Source organism: Canis lupus, chromosome X (genome assembly GCF_003254725.2).
Source record: "Canis lupus dingo isolate Sandy chromosome X, ASM325472v2, whole genome shotgun sequence".
Lineage (NCBI taxonomy): Eukaryota > Metazoa > Chordata > Mammalia > Carnivora > Canidae > Canis > Canis lupus.
The window spans coordinates 38,039,195-38,053,258 of record NC_064281.1 but is presented as its reverse complement, the minus strand read 5'-3'; positions in this window follow the sequence as shown (position 1 = coordinate 38,053,258).

Sequence of the window (14,064 nt, the reverse complement as noted above, 5' to 3'; positions counted from 1 at the left end):
ACCTGGAAGAACAAACCGAAGAAATCACCAGAAGAACATCTTTTCATGCAACAGAAAATGCAAAATGGATAAGAAGATTGAATGTTAAAGAAAATAAAGGATGGGTCCTGGTCAGTAGAAAAGGTAAGGAGGAAGGGATGAATGGAGGCATGAGGGACAAGAGAGCCCCTCTCTTCCTGGCTGCTTCCCAGAGTGAAATCCTCAAAGTTGTAGCGAAATAAGTCCTTTCTCATTCTATCCATGTGAAGAGACCCTTTCCCAAGTGACCTCACCTTCCAACTCACAATGGAAATGCAGACTTCAGTTACCGGCTGAGATACCTTCAGGACACATACAACCAGGCAATCAATTGCCAAATGTAAAGACTACTATCTGACACTTTCTTGTTTTGTGGCTGGTGAAAGGAAGGAGAAGAGGTTTAGTTACCTTCTACTCCATAACAAATCACTCCAAAATGTGGTGTGAAACAAGAGTGATTCCTTATTTCTCACAATTCTCTGGGGTTGACAGGGCTCAGCTGGGGCCACCTTCTGCTACATGTTATGTAGCTGAGGTCACTCATATGGCTGCACTCAGCTGGGAGCTTGGTTGAGGTGGGAATGTCCAAGCTGGCCTCTCGTGCTTGCTCCATGCTTTCCCTACATTGTGGCCTCTCAACATCCTTTCAGTCATCTAAGCTGGGCTCCATTACAGCATAGAATGATCTTCCAAGAGGCCTTCTAAAAAGATAAACCCCAGTGTATAAGTATTTATCAAGACTGCACTGGCACCATGTTTGCTAGTGTCCCATTGGCCAAAGCAGGCCACGTGACCAAACTCAAAGGCAATGTGGGAGGGGACTATCGGAGGACACAAATACCGGGAGGTATAGTCAGTCCATGAGGGGCCGCTCCTGTAAGTCCACCACAGAAAGTGAGAAAATCTGGTCTCTGAAGAGCAGGAGGGGTCGTCACCAAAGTGAAATGGTTCAGAGAAGAATCGAGAAATCAACACTTGCTGGGGCCATTCTGTCACCTTCTTTTTATGAAGGTAAACGTATGACACACTCGGAAGTTTGTTGCCATGAGCGCGGGCAGTGCTGCTTCCCTGCTTTATGAGGGTTTGTCGAACATGGAGTAAATGCAATTCTTTATCCAGGAGAGTCCTTATTGGAGCTCTCAGCCTCGCAGGCTTGCTTTTGCTCCTGCAGGTGTGAGGAGAGGGAAAGACGCATCTGGGGGCAGGAAGAGGAGTGACCGGAGGTGACAGGAGGATGGAGCTGGAGGTCATACTGCTCAGACTGAGGAGTCAGCACTGAACCTGAGCCCAGCTTCTTACCTCTCACCTTGCACCTAGGAAAATGGAGCTGAATGGAAATCACAGGAAGTATGCTATTGATAAATAGTTTGTAATCCTGAGGATTTTGAGTTTGGAGAGGACCCACCAAGAATAGTTCCCCTTCAATTGTGATGTAATGTTACTCTGATCCTTTCTCTTCCTGACCAGGTTAAGGCCAGTGGCTATGCGGGTTCTCAGATTTTGCTCAGCCCTGAAGGGGGTCCCAGGGTGTGTGTGTGGCACATCAGCCTTAGAGTGACTCACTGACTTCGAACCTGAAGGGTGTCTCAGGTGCACATGCACTGCTGTAAAAGCGTCCTGCCTATTCATGGGGTGGGAGTGCACTCTGGAGCCCTCCCTACCCCCCAACTCTGGGTCTCTCCCTAGTGTCCCTTTCATTTCAAGGTGTCCCAGCATGGCCTTGTGCTTTCTATTTGCCCTGGAGTATCAGATGCAGAGTGAAATGTGTAAACACATAAACCATAGTTATGAAGGATGCAGATTGAAAATCTTCAGATAAGTATCAAATTTTAAACATCCGAATGAAAGTTAAATCAAAATAATCCCCTTTAGGCGCTGCCTTCTGGACCAATTTATGAGCCACATATGGAAATCAGTCTTTTTATTTCATATTTACAAAAGCCAAGACTAAAAACATTACTGACCTGGATCACTGACCTTATTTATCTGAATAGTTCTTAACTCCTTCTATTATTCAAATCTACCCACAAAGGAAAAAGATTTGCCACAACTTTGGACTGGGGTAAAGTTAGGGACTGCAAAGAATGTCCCACTGGCACTAGAGGCAACCCTGAATAAAATTTTTTAAAGTTGACTTGAGAAATGTTCTGAGTAAGGGTGTCATTATTGGAATATTTAGAGCCTTGTAACTTGTCTAGTTCGATAGGGACAACATTCATTTATGTTTCAAGTTCTAATATGTTTGTCTAAATATTTTGTCTTTACCTTAAGCCATATTTTATTAAGTGGCTAAAAGATCTGCGTCAGGCAGCCTCTAAAAGTCCCACCATGCTCCTTGCCTGCTAGTATTCACATCCTGAGTAGGGCACTACACCTAGTGACTTGCTCCTAATAAATATACTACAGTGAAGGGGATGGGAAGTCACTTCTGAGATTAAGTTACAAAAAGATGGACTTCCTTCTTCCTTGTGCTTTCTTACATGTTCTTTCTCTTTTTCTTGGAACCCTCACTCTGCGGGGAGTAAGCTGCCATGTTGAAAGCTTATTTACATCTGGAGATGCCCATTTGGCAAGGAACTGAAGGAGGCTTCTACTTAACAGCCTATCAGGCTCCTAGTCCAGTAACCTCAGAGGACCTGAATTCTGGCAACAATCATGTGAGTGAGCTTGGAAGCAGACCTTCCCCAGTCAAGCATTCAGATGAAAGCACAGCCCTGCCAACACCTTGACTGCAGCCTTGTGAGAGGTCCTGAGACAGAGGGTCCTGCTAAACCATGCCCAGATTCTTGATCCACAGAAACTACGAGATAATACTAGTTGTTGGTTATCATAAATAATAAATATGGATTATAATAAATGCAAATGTTACTTTAAGACAGTTTAGGGGTAGTTTGTTACACAGTAGTAAATAATACAGGATCACTAGTACAGTATGATCAAGGAAAGAAACATTTCTTTCTGCTGTTCTCTGCCTGTAAAGAACATTATTCCAATACATTTATATAAAATTTAAAATAATGAGATTTTTACACAAAGATTCTAACATGTGAATGAAGAAATATTTTAAAGGAACTAACTAATCGGGGGACAGTTCTCCCAGGAAGTTCCAGTAAACTGAGTTATGAAGGCCAGTTATAAAGATGTCCATTGTTGGTGATGTAGAATGCTAAAATTTGTCTTTGAGGCAAAGACCAATTTTGATTCCATATCTCCCCTTTAACATTTCCACTTTTTTTGAAAGGGAAAGTTATGTTTCACTAATTTCGTCTTATAACATTAAAAAAATCAATTTTCATAAACCAAATATACTGGAATGCCTTCCAGAGAGGATATTAATTATAATAATCACATAAACAGAATCATATCTTCTCTGAACAAGTCTTTATTTCATACTTGAGTTCATTTCCAGAACCTTTGGAAACAGCCCTTTCATTTTAAGGAGTAGCTCAAAGCCTGTGTCACTATTGTGAGATGACCCTGTTGCCCCACAGCCAGGAGCTTCTTTGTAGGAGCCTTTCTCCCCTTCTCTGTCCAGCAAGTTCACTCAACTGAAACTGTCTGCTCTGACAGCGAGGCAGCTGAATGAAGTCATGGTTGTGATTCAGCCTGGATACAGCCCATGATGGTTTCTCACAGGTTTGCTCAATGACAGAAGGGAGGTCTTGCCATCTGAAGGGAATTGTATTTTTTGGGTCAAGTTTTGAAAGATAGGTACAAACTGAGCTTCTCTCCCACCCTTTATTTCACTAATGGCTCATTAAATAAACTGAGTTTTAATGACAGAGTGATTTCCCCTCAGGTCTTAGAGTTTGTCAGAGACATCCAATTTATAAACTCAAACCAAGGAAGTTTACATTATGGGTATGTGTCTTGGCAGATTACATGCAGAAAAAAATTAGACATGAGGCCTCTTGTACAGTCTGCAGCTAGAGTTCAGATTGTGCCAACATTTCCATTACAAAACCCATAATTTTAAGTGTCACAAATGGGAACCAAAAAGACAATATCCCATAGAGGTCTGGCCATTCCTGAGAAAGGTAGCTTGGTGATTTTTCTGATTGAGACTTGGATGTGCATCTTCTCACAAGTAAGAATAAAGATCAGATTTCAAGAGGGGTCGGTCAACTTTGAGTTAGAGATGAAACTCCTGATTTCTCTTGATGTAAGTCTGGTGATTTGCATTTCTGGCAATCAGCAACACTGCCAGGCCTTCTGGGCCAGCCACTGTGGGAAACTTCCAGTTTTATGTTGAATTTCTTACATGAGAACTTTTGAGAAGAGCTAAGAAATCTGTTTTACTGGAGAACTGAAAGACCGATGTGGAATTATTTGGGGCTGCATCAGTGTGAATAAAATGTCTCTGGGCCCTGAAGACAGTCCTCTGCTGTCCTGAATTTAGATAAAAATGATGATCATGGCCAATGGGATAGTAGATTGGATATGGGCTCCTAATTCTTAATTCTCATCTTATAAGAAGATTACACATTCACACTTTTTGCCATGTGGATTTGTAGTGCTTCTTAGGAAAGAAAGATTTTCCATGATCCATTGACTTTGATCTTAGCCATGTGACTTCCTTTGGGCAATGGAATATAGGTAGAAGTGAAAGAGTGTCAGTTCCCAGCTGATATCTTAAGAGGTATTGTGTATTTCCACGTGTGTGTGTGTGTGTGTGTGTGTGTGTGTATGTATGTGCGTGTATGCTTCTACCATCAGGCAGGAGAAGAACATGCCCCAGGTAGCTGCCGGGTCCATCATGAAAAGAAGCTTGGAGCAAACCTGAAGCCAAGTTGAAGCTTGGAGCTGATACCAGCTGAACTATAGCTAATCTTCAGATCCCTGAGTTAGAAATACTTACTGTTATAAGTTGTCAAGTTTTGGAGTCATTTATAACAGAATTATTTTAGCAGAATCCCAGTTAATCCACCGGGGACACTCCATCTTTCATGTTCAAATAGTAGGATTTTAATTCTACCTGAAGTGGCCATTAGTGGCTTCTATCCCCTCATGAGAACACCAAATCCATGTCAGTGAGATGACAAACTTCTAAGGTATAGGTGGTAGAGTCAGGGCCTGGCCTCAAATCTCTACATTCCCATGTCATAATAAAATGCATCCTTAATTTTATTTAGAAAACACTTTCCAATCAAGAAATCATGTGTCATATCCACATAAACATTGGCTATAAGGTATAGTAAAAGCTACCGAGATGATCTATAAACAGACCACACCAGGGGACATCAAAATGATTGTGTACTTGTTTTAGAAATTCCTCCTTGGACATCTTCTGATCAGCCCAGATATAATATAGATACTTTTAAACATGAAGCAGGTGTCTGGTTCCTGCATGCCAGTGCTGGAGGGGTGAGATAGGAAGAACATTCTATCAGATTGAATGTTGATCTGTCCTATCCCATAGTCACCACTTATACAACCTCAGTTACAAAAATGACTGTTAACTCTCCATTTCTGTTTCAGAGCAGTCCTGGAAAGTAAGAAAGACTGTCTTACTGTTTCTCTGAAGACCTACGGTAGGCAGAGTCAGGTGGAATAAGCATGATCCTACCTGGAAGTAGTAAGTTGACTCAGATAGTCTTTTGCAATTCTTTGTTTGGGAGTTATTTAGGAAATATTTGGTCCTGTCAGCTAATTTGATATTTCTTCACTTTCCTAAATACACAGGCAAATTGTCTAAGAGTGCTTAAGTGCCCTCTCTCTGCCATAAACAGATCCTATAACTTTTTATTGCTTGATTTTTTTCCCCTATAGAGTTTAAAAGATTTAAGGAGGCACATGCGTGTGCTTCTGTGACCAGCATTCAGGCAGCCTGAAATGGATCTCTGGTCCTGAACCTGTGGGGATGGACAGCGCCCCCTGTGAGGACTTCCAGCGGGGGTGGGGGGTGGTAGAGGGGTGAGGAAACTCACAGCAATTCCCTGTACCACTGAAGCCAGATCTCAGGGAACTCCTTAGCCTTGCTGTTCATGGCTAGGGAGGAGGGAGATTTGACTCCCATAGAGACCCAATCTCCTCCCAGCACAGGCCCACAAGTGGTCTAATTATGTAGAACTTTCCTTCACTGTATCATGACTGCAGTGTGGGGAACCCCTAACCCTGGGAGAATGGGTCTGTTGGGCTTGGGTTTAGGCTTCCCCTTTGAACACAGGCCCGGAGGTCTGGGAAGCATGAAGGCAGGAAGTGTATGGGCAGAGAAGTATACAAAGAGAAAAAAAAAAAAAAGAAGAGATTTAAGGAAAATAGTTCCGAAAGACTTTTTAATTATAAAGCTGGCCTAAGCTGACCTTCAGAGGGAACTCAGTCAACGAAGAGTCTTAGAAGCTCAGGACATAGTTCCCTGGAAGGAGACATTAACGTAGGGGACTGAGTTCCTTTTTTTCTGGGCTCCATGTCCCACAGCTCCTGTCTACCTGCCTATGACTGGAGCAGTAGATAAGTGCACCATGATAGTGGTCAATTATAAATTATAAAAAATTGACCAGCCTTCCCTGCTGCATCCCCCCAGGATCCCTCAACCCATACCTCAGCTCCCACATTCCACACAGATCTTGTAAGTGGTTGGTGCCATTATATGTACTGCCTCATCTGTGTCTTTCAGGGATCCTGGAAAAATCCAGACATTCGAGTCTATGGAGTTTTAATAGGAAAGAGTCGACACACTCAAAAACAGGATAATTCAAGGAAGATTTATTTACAAAGTTGGTACAGGGGAACTGCAAAGGATAGCACAGTAATCTGTAACTAGCAGCTGCTGAGTTGTTACAGCTTCCAGGCCTGAAGGATTGAGGGAAGGGGATGGTTGCTGGAACTTGAAAAGGGTGAGTCTTGGAGTCATCAGAGAGTTGGCCATCTGGAAAAAAGTGGTTGGGGGGATGCAGCCAGCCACAGGCAACACTTCAAGGAGGGAGCCAGGGGCATAAATACCCTGACCTCACCGTCCTTCCTTTCTGATCTTCTGTAGGTGTTCTCTACTGGCCAAACCCAAGTGGGAGCCATAGGGCATGGGAATCCTGTGATGGAGTCCAGACCCACAGGGTCCTAACAGAGAACAGGGAAGAGAAGGGTAAAAAAGTGGAACCAATGGGACATAGGGATGATTTATGACGGGTGGATCCTTTCATGCATCCTGACCATCTGCGGATCCTTGGAGACATGTGAGTACATCAAACGCCTCTCAACCCATTACTTAAGAATAACTCATACTTAGTAGTACTACTTTTTTATTCTTTAATTATTGATGCTACTTTAAGTCGTGTAGCCAATCCTATAGCTCTTCTGAATATATTTGTTTACAAATTCCCCTACCTTCCACCAGATAGTTTACTTTGGAGAGTGGGTGAAGATTATGTGGCTTAGGTGTGAACCATGACCATCCTGGCTGGGACCATAATGCAGTCCTCCAAGTGACAGGCATCTCAGGGAACCATGCCATTCTTGGGAATAAACGAAAGTTTTCTCTGAAAGTGCTAGGGATATGTGCTTTGTGTTGCTGAACCTGGTAATAACCATGCCAAAGTTGTGGAAGACTTAAATTTTGGATTTTGCTTTTGTACATAGAGGTCAATATTCCGTCTAGAAAACAGCACAAAACACATGGAGATATCTCATCTGCCTCTTTCAATGAAGGTTTAACAAATGTGGAGGGAAGAGCCCCAAAGTGGCCTTGAAGAAAAAATCAGGGAAATAAGAGTTCGCACTCTTTTCTGGGCCAAAATTGAGTCAGGCAGACACCCAACTCTGTTCCCTTTACCCCCTGAACTACAATAATATGATGATACCTCTGAATGAACCCTAGACATATATGGCAGGTAATGGGCAAACATTGCTGTGTTCACCGTCCACTGTGATAAATATGCTACCACAGGGAGATTGTTCCTTATCTTCCTGCTGCAGAGGTTCAGGATTGCTAGACATTGACATCAGCGGACAGAATCAAATATTATATTTGAAATTGAAGCTGGGATGGGATTAAACTGGAGGAAGAATCATACTCTGTACATACGGATTGTCCCGAGGCCTGGAGGCACTCTCCGTAGGTGTGATATCCATAAAAGATGGCAGGCAATGGGGCATCTGGGTGGCACAGTTGATTAAGCCTCCAACTCTTGGTTTTGGCTCAAGTCATGATATCAGGGTCCTGGGATCCAGCCCCTTGTTGGTCTCCATGCTCAGGGTGGAGTCTGCTTGAGATTCTCTCTCTCCCTCTCCCTCTGCCCCTTCCACTCAAGCAGTCTCTCTCTCTCTCATTCTCTCTCTCTCTCTCATAAATAAATAAATAAATAAATAAATAAATAAATAAATAAAATCTTAAAAAAAAGATGTCAGGAATCATCCATATTGTGAGATATTCAGACTGAGAATTTTGATGACAGGTAGGAAATGCATTCTTTGTCATTTGTTCTTAAAGTTTGTCTTGAGTACATCTGTCCCCAACATTGTGCTATTGAGTGATGGGAGATGCCAAAGGAGCAGACTCCACACTTGCCCAAGGAGACAAACGAGAAGTCGGTGGTCAGGAAACATATTTACAGAATGGATTGAGGGCAGGAATGCATCTGGGAGACGGAGTCATTCCTGCCTCGAAAATAGAAAGTCAGCATGAGTCAGCTAAGCCAAGACAAGGTATTGGGATCACTGGATATTGATGAGCCCCAGGTACATGGATAGGAAGTGGTGGCAAAAAAAAAAAAAAAAAAAGGAAGTGGTGGCAAGAGAATGTGTGCCTGCATGTGTGTGCACGTACGCACAAGCATCTTTGTATGTGTTGTCTGAAACGTAGGAATGAAAGGACAGTCTTGAGAGCTGTCCTCTTTCTCATTCTTCTTCATTATGACCTTGTATTTTTTTCAAAGGGGCTGTGCTAGCCCCACACTCATAGAAAAGAAATTGAGTATAATGGGAAGATTAAGAGCTTTTTTTTTTTTCTTTTAAAAAAAGGTTCCGGATGGCCATATTCTTTCCTTCATTCAAGCCAAGGGAACATTTCTCAACTCTTACCCCATGCCAACCACAAGTCCTAAATCTGATTTTCCTCTGAATCCAATTTTTAAAGAGGAGCATATCCAAATGTTACTCAGAGAGTACCACCACGATGCCTGCCTCATTAGTGGACCTTGAAGCAAGTCGGAAAGCAGGTGTGTTGTTTTTTTTTTTTAATTTGAAAAAATGCAAATAATAATACTGTATGATTTGGGAGCTAGATGTGGGTGGCTAATATATGTTTTAATCTCTCTTTTTTAAAAGATTTTGTTTGTTTATTCATGAGAGATACAGAGAGAGGCAGAGACATAGGCAGGGGGAGAAGCAGGCTCCTAGGACCCTGGGATCATGCCCTGAGCCGAAGGCAGATGCTCAAACACTGAGCCACCCAAGTACCCCAGATATAATCTTTTAAATAATAATGAACATTTAAGGAAAAAACCCACTGTCTTTCCTATATGACTTCGATGAATTCAGCTCTTTCCTTTAGCCTGAGTGAGTCAACTCAAGAATCTGACACTTTGGGATATGAAATGATCTTTGGCAAATAAACTATTCAGGGCAGTATAACTGGACCCAAAACATCTTTACTGGCAACTAGGGAGGAAAAGTCCTCGGTTTTATAGAGGACTGTGACACACAGAATGGAAGGGGTGACAAAATGGTGGGTACGTAGGCGATTCGTGTCGCTATGGTCTGCTCTCAGTTATGAACGGAGATTTTTAGACGAAAGGGGAAAAAATGAAGACCAAGCTACTCTACTGAGCAACACCTTGTGTATTACAAAATATTTTCCCTAGACATTTGATGACTCTTACTGATGTAGGCTTTCTCAAATTATTGGGACAGAGTTTCTAAAGTTAAGACAACAAGTGAGTGCCTTGGGCTGATCCAGAACTGGCGTGAGGACAAGGTTAGAAGTAGGTATGCGTTTATAAACATATAATCAGATAGGAAGCAGATAATGTGTTTCTTTTATTCAGAAGAGCACATTCCTAGGAGGAATTAGGGCACCACAGCCCATAGGTACCTCAGAGAAATGGCTGGAACCAGCAAGACTGAGCAGGGCAGAAATGGTTTGGGTGACAAGTCGGTGCCCAGCAATGTAACAGCCTGAAGCTAGAGCTACACACTGTAATCATCCCAACCTCTGCCTTGGCTGCTCCCTCACCCTTGTGCAGGCAATATGCTGGCTGAGGGCTACATAAGTGAGATTTCAAACATGGATGTTCTTTCGAACTTTGGATTTGAAAAGATAGGTCCTGGGGCGCCTGGGCGGTTCAGTTGGTTAGGCGTCTGCCTTCCCCTCAGGTCAAGATCCCAGAATCCTGGGATCGAGCCCCTGGTCGGGCTCCCTGCTCAATGGGGAGTCTGCTTCTCCACCCACTTGTGCTAGCTCTTTCTCAAATAAATAAAATCTTAAAAAAAAAAGAAGTCCTGCCCTCCATTAGTCTAGAAAAATGAGTCCCCAATAATTACTTGATAGGAATCAGCCAAAGCAACCAGGAGAAGATAGGGAGGGGAGGATGAACGCATTTGTACTAAAAATCATGAAATCATGTGATAATATTCAGATAGTTTATAGCTATTCCAGCATTTCCATTCCTCTCATATATTGTTTTGAAATGGAGTCCAGGAGTTTCGCAGTCTGATTATTCTGTGGGCCACTTTGAGGCTTTTCTCTCACAGATCTGAAGCTCTTGGCAGAGGATCTTTTGGACACCTGCTTCTGAGGCTCATCAAGACAGGCGCTTCAAGTCCTAATCATGGGCAGGTTCTATAGCAGTATCCCTCAGACTCCAATGTCTCACAACTCTGCTTTATTATTACGGACCTTCTGAAAAGTAAAGGAAGCACAGGGGTTATCAGAAGATGGCCTTGTGCCACATCTCCTGAAGCTCGGCCATGGGCTGCAGAGAACCAGCCTCCACCCACTCGTTCCTTTGGGAATTTTGGAATTATTTGTAACTAAGTAATATGCTTTTCTTGGATAAAGAACCACTAATTGCTTATTTTCCTTGGTGCTTTGCGAATCTGACTAATGTTGACTCAGGTAGATATTATAAAGTTATTTATGCTGCGGGTAATAATTACTTGCAAATACGCTTATAGTTAGACTGAAGCTTTAACAAGTTTATACAATTCAATTATCTAGCCCCAGGTAATGATTTATCCCTCTCCTTTAAAAAAAAGTTGTTAATTGTTCTTTGTTTACTGTTGATGAAGACGGTTTCCTGAATTTTGCCTCTCCAATTCAATATACAGGGTCACTGATGTGAAAGAGAGAGACAAAGGTCATTGATATTTCTTTTTGAAATACAAATCTGTGATGGCTTGACTTTCTCCTGTGCAATAATCTATCTCTAGAACATAATGAATGGCACCAGGTTTTGACAGTGAGGTATTAAGGATAACATTCATTAACTCACCAAGCTCAATAACCACTTGCCACTTGCTTTAGATACTTTCAGTGAAATTTAAAAATCCAGTAATTCTTAAGAAATCTATAATGGAAAATAGCCCACACATTGGGGGGGGAATTGAGCAGTAATTAATGGCCGGTACATCCTTGCTATTATTGAATATGCCACACATTGCTTTTCGAAAAGATACATACTTTAGTACTAAGTAATTGACTTTTCTCTGTGTAAGAGCAAATTATTTTTTCCCCACCCAAGATTTTGGCTTCTATCTCAAAATATTTTAGAACTGAGCTTTACTACCAGTCACAGTTTCCACAGGAAACTACCTCTCTGGTAAAAATAACTTACAACCCACATTTTTCATGCAGCATTACCCATCAATATTGATTTTCATTTAGCTTCTCTTTCCCCCACCCCCAACAGAGAATTAGAAATAGTCTGTCCTAGGGAAAATTACTTGGGGATGTGTGTGAATAATCAAACCGGTGGTATTTTTAAGTTTCGTGAAACCTAAATTCACATGCAGTAGACAGAAACCTTAACATATTTAGGATTAATGTTGTGCCAGATTCCCTCAGTGTAAAACAAAAAGAAAACTGGAACTGGAAAAAAGAAGTATGTGTGGGTGTGGGTGTATGTGGGGGGGTGGTTTATAGGGAAACAAATTTGGTGGGAAGGAAAGAGCCCCCACAGCTGTTGGCTGTCTTGTTGGCCACAGCAAACTGTTTATTTCTCAAAGATGGCCAGAACGGTATCTTCCGGCTCACGGGCTCTTGGACAATGCAGCTTTGACACTCCTCCCATCATGACTGGGGACTGTGTCTCCCTTGCATGAAGCTGGATGTGCTGTCGGAACTATTTCAGCCAATGCAGTATTGCAGAAGGGGCATTATAAGGCTCTTGAAGCTAGGTCATGATAGGAAACTCAGCTGCCAGCTTGCTCACTGCAGCATTAAGACACATGATATTTTTTTTAAAGATTTTATTTATTTATTTGAGAGAAAGAGAATGAGGGGGAGAGAGAGAGTGCCTGTGCGCGTGCACATGAGAGGGGGTAGGGGCACAGGGAGAAGCAGGCTCCCTGCTGGATCCTGGGACTCTGGGATCATGACCGGAATCGAAGGCAGACACTTAACCTACTGAGCCACCAGGGCACCCTAAGACACACAATCTTGACCCTCCGTAGGAGCTGACTGACTACTCTGAAGTCTCCATACTTTAAGGAAGCCCAGATTAGCCCACGTGGAGGGACCATGTGGAGAGGCCCTGAGACTTCTGTAAAGAGAGAGAGAGAGAGAGAGATGCTCAGTCAGGTCCTGGCTGCTCCAGCCCCTCATTGTTCCAGCTCAAGTCATTGTCTGACAGTAACCGTGCCAGACATTTCACACAGGAACTGCTTAGAAGAGCCGTTCCCCAATTCCCGACATGCAGAAACTAGGAAAGATAATAAAATGATCGTTGTTTGAAGCCAGAGTTTGGGGGTGGGATGGGTGTGTGTGATTTGTTTTGCTGTAGTACTGACCAGAACAATGGTGCCCTGGCTCAGGATGAGGCATCTGAGGGGGTGGTGTGGAGGGGTGGGAGGGAGTTCCAAACCCCTGTCTTCCCTGTTTTCACCATATTTCCTCAGGGCTCTTCTACCTCCACATCTGGTTACCAGGGAGTCTGCTCCTTTATTCCTCCACCCCCTCTTCCTTCAATGACAGAGGCCCTGCCTTACCCTGGCTCTGTAATCCTCCACGAGGCCTCCAGTGGTGCCCGGGCTAAGAGCACCATTTGAAGAAACAGGCCTTATCAAGCAGCCGGAGCAACCCCACACAACCTGCTTGAGAAAGGAGCAGCCCCTGCTCTCAAGAGGCTCATGAGTCCTTGTAAGAGAAGTCGAGGCAGAAATCAATAGTTGCCTTGAAGTGCTAGTTGGATGTATGTACCGAGGACTGTGGGAGCACAGATGGCTGACTACATTCTGTCCCAGCCTACGCAGGTGGCCACCATCCTCCCTCCATCTCCTCCTCCTCAGACCACTAATTAAATTGCTTGTTCCCAAACATGGAGAGGTTCTTTCACTTCTCCAGTCAATTAAAAAAAATCTGAAATAGAGTTTGTATCGAGTTCCCAGACCACCTGGGGAGCAAAGGGTGATCACGATATATTTCAGTGCAACAAACACTCAGGCATTCCTCAGCGGAAATCAGGTCACTTCTGAAATCTTTTTTTATCTCCTCCCTCCCTGCAGGCAGGCCTATTTCCTTGCTCAGGCAATAAGAGATGGCTGTTGAACTGGATTACATTTAGACGTATCTAGTATATTTATAGAATGATAGAGTCCCTTGCCCATAACAGACAAGTGTAAGATGATGAGAATAAGGCTAGAGCCCTCCCAACTTGGCTTATGCGAGAGAGAAAGGCAGTAGAGGTGATGGAGATGCTAGACAGAGATTGACGACGGTAAGGAGAACGGGAGAAACTGTGTTTTGAGAATTAAAATAGAAATATATTCCAAATTTTTCGAAGTCCAAATCAGACCTTTTCAAACTACACTTTGTTTGCACTGGGTAAAGTGCAACTTCCTGTTTTGAAGGAAAAGTTTTAGAAGGTTCATAAAGGCCTCTTGGGGACTCACTCA